This window comes from Triticum urartu, chromosome 1A (assembly GCF_056163025.1).
Source record: "Triticum urartu cultivar PI428250 chromosome 1A, HENAU_Tu73, whole genome shotgun sequence".
In the NCBI taxonomy this organism is placed as follows: Eukaryota; Viridiplantae; Streptophyta; class Magnoliopsida; order Poales; family Poaceae; genus Triticum; species Triticum urartu.
Genome location: NC_141873.1, coordinates 20,917,940 through 20,931,460, shown reverse-complemented (window position 1 = coordinate 20,931,460; position 13,521 = coordinate 20,917,940). Strand labels below are relative to the sequence as shown.

At 48.5% G+C, this 13,521-nt stretch overlaps 1 protein-coding gene across 1 annotated transcript in view; it reads right to left on the bottom strand.

Annotated features, from left to right (window-relative positions):
- Positions 1-13,521, bottom strand: part of LOC125543355 (disease resistance protein RGA5) — a 120,733-nt gene that overhangs the window by 71,592 nt on the left and 35,620 nt on the right. The gene's annotated exons all lie outside the window — the stretch shown is intronic.

Sequence of the window (13,521 nt, the reverse complement as noted above, 5' to 3'; positions counted from 1 at the left end):
ACATGGACAAGTAGCCGCAGAAGCAACTTTCACACTCAAAGATAATACATATACAAGCGCATCTTCCAACCGTTTATTGAATTTTAAGAACTTCGGTAGGGATATAGGTTCGGCAGCTAATTAACGCAGGTGGATTGGCAGTAGCTTAAGCAAGAGTTCATGCATCTTTGGCAGTTGGCGCACTCCAAGGTCGGGGTGGCACAGGTCCTGCTGCATCTCACACTGCTACTAGAGCCATCACACGAAGAGTTGCAGTCTTGGGTGCACCTGCTGCACTGCATCTGCGCCACCGCCTGCCATGGGGAAGAAGACAGGACGACCAACACAAGAAAGGCGGCCACGGCAACCACCTTAATGGAGGCCATTCTAGCTAGCTCTATGTTGGTTTTGATGGATGGTGTCTTGGATCTGAGGTCTGTGTTTGTGTGGCTTTGTGGTGGGCATATATTTATACAGGTAGATATTACATCTATGGCTTGGCCACTACCTTGCACGCATCGTCATGGTACACATTGACTTTCAAAAGGATGATGTACCTAACTTGTTCCTCACTCCCATTTGAAGTCAGAGCTTCTGATTGAGTAGAAGCTCAAATATATACGTCGGCAATGACGTTACTGTTGGTTCATATTAGCCACATATTTCATTCTCTTGCCGCCAATGCTTACCAGAATGGATAGCAGGATAAGGATTCCATTGTATAAAAACGCATAGTGATCCTTGCAAAACTATACTAAGTGATTACAAGAAGTCAGCTCTACTACACTTGGTAAACTATTCACGGTGTACGCGTAGCACACATGCAAAACGAATTAATAAACATGGCAGCTATTCCTACGTACCAAAGGACAATCCAGAGAGAATCAAGAAGTGTATACACGTATATACCAGGTGCTGGTTGTAGCCCAGTCTTGACTTTTGAATTTTGATCAATAATTTCCCTCCATCATCGGTTGAACTATCTTTAGAACTGGTTGCTTTCGCCGGCTCTACATTACAGGATACTCTTCTGTGTCAATATATGGCACACAATACCCTATTCAAGTCGTGGAAGAAATCCACTCAGTCGTAAATGTAGAATTCGTATCCTGTAATGGAGACCCGGCGAAAGCAAACAAAATTGAAGCTCCCTAGCAATGCACAACCACCGAGATCAGATTAAAGGGCTTGAGGTTCTTTTTCACGGTCATCACCGTTGAACCGACCTGGCCGAATGGGAGACACGGGGTGCCGCTTCTTCATTTTCCGAGCCTTCGGTCGCTCAATGTGGACCGGCCGCGATTTCATCCGTGCACCATGGCCAGGCCGCCACCTCAATGATACGCAGCTGCCTAATTTCCTCTGAGCACTGGCCATCCACGAACTAGAAGCACCTACCACCGTCGTCGACCTGGGGTCCGACAGAGGGGCCGCAGACGGGCGCCCCCTGAGGACGACGTCGACCGCCCGCTGAGGTGCCTGCCGCCATCCTCGGCTTCCTCTGTTGCTGCCATCATTTCCTCGGCGGCAGATGGATTCCGTCCATCGTGGACTGTGGGCATAGCGTCCAAGCAGCGCCGATGAAGGAGCAAATCCAAGGCACGCGCTTCACCACCCCGCCACGCACGCCCCTGCCTCTACCTGCAGTGGTCCGTCTCCTTCCACCGCTCTCCTCTCGGTTGTGATGTTCCAGGAACTGCACCGAAGGTGTTTCACGAAATGCCCAAGTGAGCAGGAGTGTCTTTCACAGTTGTGGTGACTGGCAATCTACATTTTGTTAATTTTGCCGTCTCACGTTTCAAATGTGTTGACTGACAGTGCCGAGTTGGCGCCACCTTCATGGCGTGTGGCTACAGCTACCCATGGCGTCATGGTGTGCGGATTCGTCCCGGACAATGCTACAGTGTCGCTGGAGGACGATGCCTCAGGCCCTCATCCTGGTGGAAGAAATGGAGTCTGCTTCCTGGACGCCCCCCATACAAAGCATAGGAGAGAGAAACTGCAATCGACCACAACAATGACATGTCAGTAACAACAGCTTCCTTGCCTTTACTTTCATCCTATTTTTCCATCTGTAGATTAATTTGGTGTGAGGATACATAGTTTGTAGCTTGTCTAGGTTAAGGTTACCGCCATGACATGAATTTAACCAATAACTCCCATGTTTGGACAAAAAGGAAAGTATTATTGTGAACACAAAAGAAGAAGAAACTGCCCAAAGCATATCCCAAAAAATATATTTGAAATAAATACAATGTATAAATGAATGGCCGAAACAGCCTTAAAACATCACCATGGGCTGTCCAAGCAGAAAAGGATCAACAAATTTCAGGAAGGTAGATGCCCCCCATCGAAGTGACGCGAACTCAAGCTTCCTCACCGATATCCTGCTCTTCTCCGTTAATTATGCATTAGTTGCATGGGTCCTGCACACTCCCTTGCTTCCTTGCCATCTTACTCAAGAGGCCACCTTTTGTAGTTGCGCCGCATGCCATGAAGGCAGCTCCGACTCGGCTCCTTTAGCGAAATTATCCACGAGCCCTGATTTGAAGGGAGCTGTAGCATTACTCTCCGGCTCCACCTCTACAGAAACAGTAGAGCATGCATGTTGCTGGTGGTTCTTCCTCAACTGCATGTGGTTCCTCTCGGATGTGATACTCTTGTGCTGGTTCCTTCTCAACTGCAGCTGGTGTTTCTTCAGAATCATCTGCGATGGCCAAAACATTTGGCCTTTTTATGGTGGTTCCTCGCCTCTGTTTCCCACACTTTTCTTGTTTCTCCAGCCACATCAGGATGGAGAGCAATTTCGTTCAGCTCATGAAGGTCTGTGATTTTGATTCCGGAAAGGCCAACCAGCTCCTTGCAAATCAGTTGGAGAGACATAATTTCTGGCTGAGCTCCCTCTTCTATTGTTAGGACAGACGTCCCCACAACTTTCAGCACAAGACATGGGCGGTGCAGGCTCCTGAACTTCCGATATTATATGACGAAACCGTCGTCGATGCTGTTGGCAGTCATCTTGAGGTACAACAAAACAGGTATCTTGCTAAGGACTGGCAAGAGATGCTGTTTCACAGACATGGATGTTGAAAGGCTTACCTTACCCTCAGTGAGATCACTAAACAAGGATACCAATTTAGGCAATGTGGCTGACTTTGAGTCTCCTTGTAGCTTGAGCGAGCTGAGATGATATGTTTGTCCTGCTCTCGAACTGTAATGCTGACATAGTTGATCTAGAGCAGACAGAGTACCTTGGGGAACTGCTTCAAAGTTAAGGGAGATGGAGCAAACGTTGTTTTCACCCATAGGGGATTCAATGTACTTTTTGATGGCCTTGGAAATTTGATTATTCATGTCAATCTGACCTTGTTCAGTTTCTTCACACTCACACCATATCTTGACCTTGTTTAACTTTTTCATATGGTCCATAAGTTGCAGAAATCCCTGACCTTTGTCGGCGACAAATCCCACAGCGATCTCCAACATACACTCTCTTGGCAGCAGGTTGGGGGAGTCATCCTTGGATCTAGTCTCAAGCATGTCTCAATCGACGCCATCGTTGATATCATCGTCCTCGGAGTCCTTCCGTGGCGCGTCCTCGGAGCAGTTACGACTAACCTTCCAAGGAGTGGGCCGGTCAAGCTCTTGGAAGCTGAACTGGAAAACTTGGGCTCCCCCTTGGTCAAGTTCTTCGTGGGGTTGCCTAAAGGGTTGCTACTGGATTGCCGAGTAATTGGCCTGTCGAGGCCTTTAGAATGCTTGGTCCCGCGTGCTATGTGACCAGCCAGAGGAGACGGTGACCCATCTCATCACTGTCTGCTCCTTTCCATGCATGGTGTGGCACGAGGTTCTCTCCAGGATCTGCTGAGTGGCGTGTCCCCCGCTGCGGGGTACGACTTTGCAGACTGGTGCAACCCTGTTGTTATTCCAATTTCCATCCCTACCTCGACTCGTAAAGACACGCCCTCAGCTGTAATGAGTTGGCTTGGTGCATTAGGAAGCATCGCAGCAGGATTATCTTCGGCAACTCCCAACTCAGCCTGACTCGCTTAATGGACACATCAAGGTGGAGGCTGGGCAATGGGCGACCAATGGGCGCAAGGGGTAAGGGCATCTCCAGCCACGCCTCAGGAAGGCCTCCCCAGACGTTTTTCTTGCACCGGCGCCGAAAAATCAGCCCAGTCGCGCCCCAGGAGCCCGATTTTCGCCGGCCTGGGCCAAAAACAGCGCCGGCGGACCCAGGCCGAACCCGGCACGCTGGGGGGCGTCCGGGGGCGCCGAGCGAACTTTTTTGGCGTGAAAAAGCCGCGGGCCCGCCGCGTCAGCGACACGGCTCTCTTCTCGCCCCTTCGTCGTCCTCATCGCCTCATTTCCCGCGGCGAATCAATGCCAAAGCTGCCGCGCTGCCGCGCCGGTCAGCCTGCGCCATTAATGCCTCACGGGCGGCGCAGTGAAGGCCGGACGACGCGCGTCCCTCGCCCTCCCTCGCCCGCCACGCGTACACACGGCGGCCACGCGTACGGGTGGCGTCTCGGCCTATATAAGACGCGCACCAGCGTGCTCGGCGATCACACTCTCTCGCCGTCGTCGTTCCTCCCTCTCCTCTCTCTCGCCGTCTCCAGTTCATCACCCATGGCCGAGCGCTTCCCTGGTGACGGCGCGGCGGCGAACGGCTTCGGCCGCCGCCATCTCCACGAAGACGAGGCTCGCCTCCTTTACGAGGCCGGGTACCCGGTCCTGCCGGACATGCGGGTGCCCGGCGCGTGGAGGATCAGCGCCGGCGGCGTGCCGGTGCCACCACCACCCACCGGGGCGGCGCGGCGTGCGGAGATCGCACGCATCCGCGCGTCCCTGCCGCGGGCGGCGAGGGAGTGGCCACGGTACGTCCCCGACAGCCTGCTCTGGGAGCCCTACTTCCGCCGCCGTCACGCCGAGCAGCTCGAGGCCACCAACGGTGTCGTGCCCTCTGGCAGGCTCAACTCCAATGGCCGGCGCCGGTGGTGGGGCGTGCCCGGGCGCACGTTGGAGGCCGTCCTCGAGTACATCGAGGGCGGCAACACGCCGCGCCTCGAGTACCCCGCTCCCCCGTCCTTCTCACGCCGCCGGGGAAGCTCCTGGACCCCGAGGCGCATGGAGACCGGGGGGTCCTGCTCGTCGTCCGGCGGCTCGCCCTGCCTCCGCCCCGTCAAGCCGGAGCCCCAGGGCACGCCGGTCAGTGCCCGCACGCGCAGCTCCGGCGTCCGCATCGGCGCCAACGCCTCCCCACCCACCGGCCGCTTCGTCCTCGTCGAGCCCAAACCGGAGCCCGGCCTCCCCGCGGAGTACGAGGAGATAGCCCGGCGCGGCATCTCCGACGAGGACGCCCTGCGGTGGGCGCGGGACGACTACCTCCGCGACGAGATGGTCCGGCAGCGCCGGGCCCTGGAGGAGATCGCCGCCCGCAAGCGTGGGCGCGAGGACGAGCACGGCGTCGTGGTCCTCGACAGCGACGACGACGACGACGCCCCAGGACCGTCCAACCCGCCGCGCCAACCGGGGGAGGGATGCAGCAGGGACGGCGGAGGCGCAGGCGGGGGCGGCGACGACGACGACGACGACGGCGGTGACTACACGCGGTTCTACAGCCTCCTCGGCATGTAAACCGTGTGGGCGGGCGGCGAGGCGGGCGGCGAGGGAGACGGCGGGGTAGCCTGCGGAAGTTTTTTTTTTTCTTTTTTTGTAAAATATGTTTAAGTTTGAACGAACTCGCCGATGTTTGCGTTAAATTTCAGTCGTGTTTGCGCCGTATTTGAATTTAAAAAAAATGTGGGCGCCGCGACTGAGGGGCATCACGCCTCCAGTGCGCGGTTTAGCGCCGGCGCGCCCCCAGAGGGCGATTTTTTGCCCTTTCTGGGAGGGCCAACGGCTGGAGATGCCCTAATATGGTGTCTAGAGGTTAGAGGTGCCGGGTTGTCATCTTGAGGTGTGACTCCTTTTTGGGCTTGTAGAAACTCTTCTATCAATGCATAGAAACACAAAGCTTTGGCGTTTTCTCAAGAAAAAAAATGTTACTCATGAGTGCTGACGTAGTATTTATTGGCTGAGATCCCATCAATGTGCAAATCAAACAACGACAAAAATACATGGCTGATCGATCTCCAACATGGAAAAGCAATTGACTTAATAGATTTATTTTCGGTTGCTAGCTCCAAACAGAAGTGAATTCGCAACGAACTGAGCGCCATGGGGCTTTTGTTTATGCGAACAATAGGATTCTTACTACAGCCGGAGGCTTTCATACTTCTGTTCTATTTCAACCATTACTTCTTCAGGGCGGATGCAGAGGCCGGGGGTGATCCTCCTTTTCTAAAAAAAAAACTTCTTCAGGGCGGATCAAAGAAGAAACATCACCCATGGACCATTAGTTTAGTTCTGCACCGTGGATCAAAGAATGCCCATCAGGTGTGTTACTCGATATAACTCACTAGTTCTTTCAGGGCGGATCACATACTCTCTCAGTTCCAAATCAATTGAAGTCCTAGCTCTGTTTTCAAGTTTGATCAAATCTATACAAAAATGTATCAACATTTAAAACATCATATTACTTTCACTAGATTTATTACAAAGTAGTACATTCCGCACTAAATGTGCCTGATGTTGTAAATATTAACATATTTTAAAGTTTGATTTAGGACAAAGAAACAAAAGAACGTGTTGATTGGATGTATACCACCATATATTTTTTCAAACCAACCTTGTGTGGGAGCAAATGGTGTTACTGTATTTGCTGCGTACACCTTTTTTTTTTGAGAGGACATATACATCCTTTTTCATCTGTATGTAACAGAAACATGTTGGTAGAATTTAGTTAATACTTTTCTTGAAGTAGGCTAATCCCCTTTCCATTACTTTCATAATGAAAATACGCATAAGTCTGAATAAAGGTTCAGGAGGCGAGAAAGGGAAAGAGTGTTCAACGCATAGCCTGGAAACCCACTGCGAGTGCGCACAATCTGGCACTTATCATGGGGCGAGAACCCAACGACACCAAACTATCCGAGCAAAGCCATACAAAGCACACGCATGAGCAGCAGTGCCCAAAGGTACCAGGAGTCTGAAACAACATCTACACAACAACAAACCACCACCAAAAAAAGTTAGTACAATTTAAGTTTCACACATGTATTTAAGTTTCTGGTCAACATAATTCTAGCATGAGTAATAAACATTTATCATGAACAGAAAATATGATAATAATTATTTTATTATTGCTTTTAGGTTCCAACAGTACAACCCAACGCCATGCCATGCAGCTGATCCGAGACAACCACACCCATGGAAAGAAAACCTGTGCCATAAAAAAACCCAAAAACATGAAAATGATGCATTATATTTATATATTTTTAAAAAATTACACTATTTGAAAATTGTGCATTTACTTCTAGAAGTACTCACATACTTTTAATGATCAATTTATATTAATTTATTCTAAAAACATATAAAATTGGACAACAAAATTTTAAAATGAAACAAAAGTGAAATTTTAAAAATGAAAATTAAAATTAGGAAATGAGAAAACAAAGTAAAAAAGAAACAAAATGTTTAAAAAAGATAGAGGAAGGAAAAATAACCAAAAAGAAATGACAAATGCAAAATAAAAAAACTGTAAAATGAAACAGAAAGCGAGAAAAATGGAAATGGCATGTTATTTCCTCCGTTCACATTCCGTAATGGATTGGGCCCAAAAGGCGCTCCTGCGGCTTCACCTGGGCTGGGAAAACGATGTGCAGTTCGCTTGCTAAGAAAAGCCCTAAAAAAGCCGAATAAAATGAGGCAACTTTTGGCTCTGAAAAATCTAACTATATTTTTTAGATATTTATTTTTAAATTACTTCTTGATTTTCTAACTCATTGATTTAAAATGTACATAAAACTATGAAAAATGTTGGTGAACTATAAACTGAAAGTTTAAAAATGTTTATGGTTTTAGCAAAATGCTCACAATATTAGGTCTAGCGAGCCTGGCCCGAACCACATCGCCCTAGATGTTTCAATGTAGGTGGTCCGGTCAACTATATTTTAATGAAATCGGGGGCGAGAGGCTCCTTGATTCGAAAAACGAAAGGTGCATCTTAGGTGCATTTGGGGGGCACATCATGTTTTTTTTTCCCTGGGAAATCCGGTACATCATCGTAGACATCAGAAGCGGTTGTTCCATTTTGGCCGATCTCTAGCACCCATTCCGGCTGGGCATCTGGCCCGCCTGAGGATTGCCATTTTGTACTAGTCAAAGAGTACTATACACTTGCCTAAAAAAAGAGTAATATACACAGTCATGCTAGAACATGCATACTCCCTCCATTCCTAAATATATAATTTTTTTAGATTTTAATGCATACAACATAAAAATGTATGTAGACATATTTTAGAGTGTAGATTCACTCATTTTGCTTCGTATGTATTCCGTATTAGAATCTTTTATAAAAAGCTTATATTTAGAAATGGAGGGAGTATATATTACAGCAGTAATTTATTTCCCAAAAAAACATCAATAATTTATGGAGGGAGAACCTGTTGCTCATCATATGGGCATTCATTTTTCTTTCTTACTTCACATGAGAAAGTAGAAACACGTAGACACCTTTATTTGATAAAAAAAAAAGAACTTATACATTTCACCACTCCATCGGTTAGCAATTGAGGATCTACACTGAAGCACGCACTAACATGTGAGTATGGCTATGGCCTGCTTGCTCAGCTGCAGTTGGCGTTGCAGTAGGTGGTGCACTGCTGGGTGTACATGTCCTTGCAAGACTGGCACGACTGCGAGTTGATGCAGCTGCTGTTGCACTCACTCCCGGCGCTGGCGCAGGCGTCGCTGCATACACGATCGCAGTTGCATTTTCCGGACCAGCAGCTGCCATTGCAGCTGCTTTTGCAGGCGGTCGTGCACTTAGCGAGGGCCGTGGACTTGCAGTTTTGCAGGCACTGCGGCTCCGGGCTGCAGGCGCCGCTGCAAGGCCCCGTCGGCGTGGCGAAGTTGACGCTGCTGCACGACGAGGCGCAGTCTTGGCAGGCTGTCGCCGCCGCCGGCTGGCATAGGAAGGACCCGATGACCAGCACGCTGACAACGGCGAGAATAGCTGCACTTGAAGCCATGGCAAGCTATTTGCAGATATACGAGGAGGCAGAGGAATGATCGGAGCAAGTGAAGAAAAGAAGAGGCGATGATGTGAACCGGTGTCAATACGGGGGCATACATTGCTCTCTATATATAGCCACCCAGCGTGGATTCAAGGAACCCTAGCTACCTAACGTGGTGCCAATACATGGATGTAAGTTGCACCATGGATACATCCATGGACGTCAAGTCGTCGATCAAGACAAAGACGCTGCACCACACATGCATGTATACATATGTTAGGAAAGTTGACTCCAAGAGGGGTAACTGAATCATGATATATGATGACAGCAGGGAACCATTCTGCACATACTGTTTAATTAGATACAAGCATGTACTTGTAATTAGAAGCTGCTAGGAAAGTTGACTTCAAGAGAGGTAACTAAATCATAATATGTGATGACATGGAACCATTCCGCACATACTATTTAATTACTCGGGTGAATTGCAAAAAACCACCACATTTAGGGCTTCATCTGCGGAAAACCACCAGGTCGCTAATCATTTGCAAAAATCACCGCGCATTCAGTAAACCTTTTGCAAAAAGCACTGATCAGATGATTTAGCCCGTTTAACCACTTTTTGACAAGTGGGGCCGGAATGTAAGGAGCTGATTTGGCAACAAATTAACATATACCTCCCTGGATCTTAAAAAAAAAGCAATCAAGCCCCTCCCCCTCCCCCACGAAGGGCATCTCCTTCCTCGCGTGCAGCAACAGGGGGGCACACCGGCCGGCAAGGCGCGTCGCGGTGGCCTACCTGCCCAGCATGGTGCGCCCTGGTGATGTGTCCAGCCGTCCTCACGACACGGCTTGGATGCTTCTGCCGCCGGGCAGAGGGCAGGCGAACAAGGTCAACGGCGAGCGGGGCCGCTCCAGCTCCGCCGAGCACCGGGGTCGCCGGATCCGCCTGAATCCAGGGCGCGCCGCCGACCGCTGCTTCACGAACCATAGACCACCGCTGGGATCTGGCGATGCCAGACCACGTATCCAGCCGTCGCGCGTCATGGTGATGTGTCGCGGGCGCGCCCAGCAGGAGGACGAGCACGAGGCCGTGCGGTTGTGCCACGAGCGCGCCGACCTGCCCGCGGTCGATGCCCACCACCGTGACACGCTCGGGGACGCGCACGCCATGCTCGTCGGCTCATTCCTGTCCATCTCCTCGCTCCACCCTCACCGGGAATGGTCGTGGCGCTCTGTCGTGGGTGCGCCGAGCAGGAGGCCATGGCGCTCTCCCGGGGACGCGCCGGCCTGCTCGCCGTCGTCGTCGGCCACCGCGCCGCGCTCGCCCCACATGTCAAGTCAGCTCCTTACAGTCTGGCCCCACATGTCAGAAAGTGATTAAATGGGCCAAATCACCTGTTCAGTGCAAACTGCAAAATGTTTACTGAATGTGCGGTATTTTTTGCAAATGATTAGCGACCTGGTGGTTTTCCGCAGATGAAGCCTCAAATGTGGTGGTTTTTTGCAATTCACTCTAATTACTCCCTTTGTACCGAAATACTTGTAGCCGGGAGAAACTAGAGGTAGTATATACAAGCATTTAATTGTAATTAGAAGCTGTTAGGAAAGTTGACTTCAAGAGAGGTAACTAAATCATGATATGTGATGACATGGAACCATTCTGCACATACTGTTTAATTATTCCCTCTGTACCGAAATACTTGTAGCAAGGGGAGAACTAGAGGTATTAGATACAAGCATTTACTTGTAATTAGAAGCTGTTAGGAAAATTGACTTCAAGAGAGGTAACTGAATCATGATATGTGATGACATGAAACCATTCTGCACATACTGTTTAATTACTCCTCTGTAGCGAAGTACTTGTAGCAGGGGGAAACTAGAGGTAGTAGACACAAGCATTTACTTGTAATTGGAAGCTGTTAGGAAAGTTGACTTTAGGAGGGGTAACTGAATCATGATATATGATGACAGGGAACCATTCTGCACATACTGTTTAATTAGATACAAGCATGCACTTGTAATTAGAAGCGACAAGAGAGGCAGTGGTAACATGCATGCAAATCGTCGTACAATCAAGTTGTTCAACATGCATGCTGCAACCTTTCCTCACCGCATACAGTGCAGTAGTATTACTCAATTCTAGCTTCTCCATTCTCACCCATCAATTTCAGGCCTTTCGGTCAATCTCAAGATAATGTGGCAGCTCAGCCTCTTGGAAATACTCAAAGGGGTAGAGCGTGCGTGCATACGTTCATAGGGGTGAGTGTGTCTTGGTCTGTACTGTGTTAAAATGATATCATGGAGGCTTCCACTATCCAATTTGCACCGCATGCATGCATCTTACAAGTTGACTTGTAACTTGTTATATCTTCATCTTGACAGCGCTCGATTCACCTTGTTTTTTCCAAGATCGCTATACATTTTTTAGAGCAACTGGCTTCCGCCCTGTTCCCATGATTCTCGTACAAAATGAAATAATGTCAACACACAGCACGTTACACTTACAGTGCTCAATGTTGCTATCGCAGAAGTCAATCATCCAAAATGCAAGCTGTACATGCAATTTCCTACGCACCTCATCTACACTCAAATCCTATCCCTGAGTGCCTCATCTCCTCCGCAGGTTTTTTTCAACTGCCTTCCTGCTGACATCCTCCATGTCATCCCGTAAAATCTTTCCGTACAAAGCCGCCCATAAGTATAGCATCGCTGGTCAATGGTCACTCTGGGAAGATTGTGACGGTATGTTATTAAAGCAATAAAGCTCCCCAAGTTCTTGGCAAAAAAACAAAAAGGCTAAGATTTTGCTGGACCTCTTCATCTCCATGTTGGGTGATGTTTGCTAAGATTTTGCTCAACCACTTCAGTTCCTTGTTGGAGTCAATTGGAACTCTCTTCACTTGCCATCTGGTGATCTTTCACATTTGGATGAGCCTTTTTCCTTGTATGAGTTATAAAGAAAGTGAACTTGCACATACGGAAACTTTCATACATGATGTAAGCTTGGGAATACTAGGGCTTTTTACAAGTGCTGTTGGGATATTGTTTGCTCTGATCTACTAGATGTAATCTTGGGAATACTTTGACATTCAAAGTAAAGCTAGACCAAACTACCTAACTACATGTCCAACATTGAAACAAAACCGATCCAAAAATATTTTGCAAGAATCCAACCCGAACTATAGGTGTTTTGCACTAAACCCAATCCAAACCGTTTCCCATTTTTGGACTAAACCACATATTTAAACCATAGAAAAATCCATATGCAGATATGCAGGAGCGTATCTTATGCCTGCTACATGAATTGCATCTAGGAATTGGTGAGGGCAACACCGGGGAGGTAGAACCTGTGGGACGAGGTGTGGACGTCAATGAGGAGGCAGAAACCGATAGTGGCGGAGACAACTTGAAACCAACGGTGGCGGCGGAAGCGGCGGAGACAAGTCGAGCTTGATGGCGGTGACGGTGAGTCGGTGACTCGAGCCTTGGAGCGTTCGAGGTAACTCGATTCTGGCAGCCCCAAGGTGCGGAAAGATGAATGAGAGAGGAAAAGGTGGCGCCCGGAGCTCCTGGAAAGATGAAGGGAGAAGACTGAGTGTTTGATCAATCTGTATACACTTCGAGGTATTCCCATAACACTGATGGTGGTGTGGTTACAATTTGGGATAAAATTGTGGCTAAGCTCCTGAAAACCTACACGCCATTGATGATTGTACCTCTCGTTCAGACACGATCACATACAGATAAATAGATGTTTTATTGTCTAGAAAGAAACTTAAAATCAGAGAAAGGCTATCCAGTTCAGCATTATATTTTTCTGACACTGCCCTTAGGTACCACACACACACTATTTGTAACTAGTACTGCACAACTAATTAGGGCTACTAAAAATTTGAAATTCTGTACCCATTCTGCCTGTCCTTACAATACAACCAAATCCACCAAAATCTTGAATTGTATAGTCACTCTGCTTGTCCTTACAGTATTGAAGGCCAATAATTGCCCAGTGGCAGCGAAATACCTTGCAAACAGTACTATATAATACTACAGGAAACAGAACACACAAAAAGCGAACTCACAATGGTAGGAAGTGTTCAGCTTCTGCCTGGAGGGGGTCCTGGAAGCAATACTTCAGCGCCAGGTTATCCTTGTGACGCCTTACTTCCATCTATGTTTGTCTTGAGTATTCCTCCAAACGTGGCGCTCGCGTCTTGAGGTGTGCAGTAAAATTGCAAAATTCAGTGGGCTAGTTCAGGGAGTGTGGGCTGCAACTGAGCAAGTACATATATTGATATGTTGCTGAGCATATGAAACTGGTGGTGAAGATTGTCATCAGTATGTCTCTGTTAGTGTATCAACATGCATTTCGGGCAGGCAGGTTGAAGCATATATAATCAGATAAGAAATATTATCCATGTAC